At 34.4% G+C, this 2,578-nt stretch overlaps 1 protein-coding gene across 1 annotated transcript in view; it reads right to left on the bottom strand.

Annotated features, from left to right (window-relative positions):
* Positions 1 to 2,578, bottom strand: part of LOC107568645 (talin-2-like) — a 72,435-nt gene that overhangs the window by 57,464 nt on the left and 12,393 nt on the right. The gene's annotated exons all lie outside the window — the stretch shown is intronic.

Below are 2,578 nucleotides of genomic sequence, written 5' to 3'. Positions count from 1 at the left end.
CAACATCCCCCACACACACACACACACACACACGCACACACACACACACACACACACACACACACACACACACACAAATAGATAAGTTATTTAACTTAATCAGACATAGTAGCATAAATCAAGGACATTTTTTTATTTTTCTAATTAAACAAATCTGTATAGCAAATTATTAAAATTATCCATTTTATCAGTAAACATTTGATTAAAAAGCACACACACACACACACACACACACACACACACACACAAATAGATAAGTTATTTAACTTAATCAGACATAGTAGCATAAATCAAGGACATTTTTTTATTTTTCTAATTAAACAAATCTGTATAGCAAATTATTAAAATTATCCATTTTATCAGTAAACATTTGATTAAAAAGTTGAATTGGACAATGAATTTCAGAATTTCTTACTATTTAGTATGGGCCGTTTTAATGGCAGCTTGCACTCGAGCCAGCATAGGTCAAACCAGATGATTCATGTTATAAGTATTAAGAGCATAGTGATTTCTGCTAGACAGTTGTTCAAAACAGTAATCCTTTTATTAAGATACTTGTTGTGCAAAAGACAATTTCATGTTTCATTAGGGCTGAGAATTTTTTCCAATTTTATCAATTAATTCGAATTGAATGTTTTGCCATGATTTTATTTTTTATAAATCGAAGAATCACGATTTTGAATAGAAATATTACCAAACGTTAGAATTAGACACAATTAGAATTAGGCCTTCGGCCCAGTGTCACTCGGAAATCATACTGATTTTCATTTTGTTCGGTTTCGGCCAAGAATTTTCATTTCGGTGCATCCCTATTCTTTTTTGAATATTTTAAAATGCATTCTTGTCATGCATGTTAATTTGAACATGCAAAATAATGATTAATTACAAAAATAATAATTACATAATTACAAAAGAATTCTATTCTATTCTATGACATGTTACACTAGAGTGACTTTACCAGTTCTGACGAGACACATCATCTAATCAGTGTATTCTGAAGGACGATTGCTGATTTAGAAATTCAAAAGTATTTGTACAGTTTTTACAATGTCACAGAAGTGTTACCTAGAAGAGTTACTAGTGTAATACGACAATGACAGAAATAGATCTACTAACCCACACTATATTCACATGCTCTAGATCATTTACATGCAGGATATGGGTCATTCTCAAAATATTGTTACAGACATGTCCCTTGAGTTTGTTATGAAAATGATTTCAAATAAAAAAGACATAATTCATCATGTAATTTTTGGGTTAGCTAAAGAGAATGTTATAATGCACTGACTTTAGTCTGATCAGTGTTTTGAGACGATACTAAAGCAAAGAAGTTGTGAAGTTTCTAATAAATACTTTTAATTGACTGTTTACCACATCAGCAGAGAAAACTCTGAGAATGACCCAGATACAAGCACTACACACTATACAGAGAGCTGTAAAGCGGTCAGATACAGCACTAGAACCACTATAAACACTTGTTCAAAGAACAGGAATAAAGAACAAGCAGTGTTGTACATAAACAGAGGGCAGGGCAGCACTAGAAATGTCCTGTTCAGTGTGATTTCCGTTAAAGTTCATGTTACCAAATGCGTTAAACTTGTTCTGATAAGCGCTCTGTACAAATAAGGACATTCAAACAGGCACACGACTGTAGCACAAAACTTCCCCTTCAGTTCGGCTGTGTGAAGAGTGATAAGACATTTTTAACCAAGCACAGGGAGTTTTTTTCGAAAGTTATCACATTAGAGCTGACAAAAGACTTCAGGACATTCAGATCCATTTCAGCTGTTACCCCTTTAAGATGAGCCCAAACTACACATATGGAATACAAACATAATGAAAACAAAATCATGTTTATTTGCTGTTAACATAATTGTAGGCTAATGTAATTCTAAACATGGACTAAATCAGCTTATAGAAGATGCATTCCAAAGTAAAAAAATAAAAAAGTATTATACAGACCCAGAAACTCAAAATGCTCAGGAGAAATGCTTTCTAGAACAAGAAGGTCCCCCTAATTCACCTGCCTCTGACTGAATATTCATCCCATCAGTGTGTATTAAACCTGGCTTTGCAAACTACCGCAGCTCACACCACTGTGCTCCAGATATAGGATACTGCAGAGCACATCATTTGCTCAATCAGGCTTGCCTTGATATCAGATCACACAACACAACATGTATCTGACCTATTTCAATGCTACACAGGATATTCTGTTTTAAAGCACTATGGAGGAGATCAAACATCTCAAATGGTTGGACAGCCTTGACATTATAACAACATTGACGAGACAAGAAGACATCACCAGTTCATGGACAAACATAAATGACACACATAACTATTGCAGCATGATATATCAAACTAAAATTGATATTATGATATGGCTTAGTGCTATTTTCAGATCGCAAAGGCTTATTAAATCTATGTGACCACCCAAATTTGTCTTGAATCATTCAGCCCTTTAAAAGGATGGTTCACACAAAAAAATTTCAGTCATTTTTCCAGCTTTTATTCTGTTCTATGCAGATGCCCCCCCCCCCCCCCCCCCACCCAACCACACCACAACACCATACAAAAA

The sequence above is a fragment of the Sinocyclocheilus grahami genome, unplaced genomic scaffold (genome assembly GCF_001515645.1).
Source record: "Sinocyclocheilus grahami isolate Dianchi unplaced genomic scaffold, SAMN03320097.WGS_v1.1 scaffold1268.1, whole genome shotgun sequence".
In the NCBI taxonomy this organism is placed as follows: Eukaryota; Metazoa; Chordata; class Actinopteri; order Cypriniformes; family Cyprinidae; genus Sinocyclocheilus; species Sinocyclocheilus grahami.
This window is presented reverse-complemented; position numbering and strand designations above follow the sequence as displayed.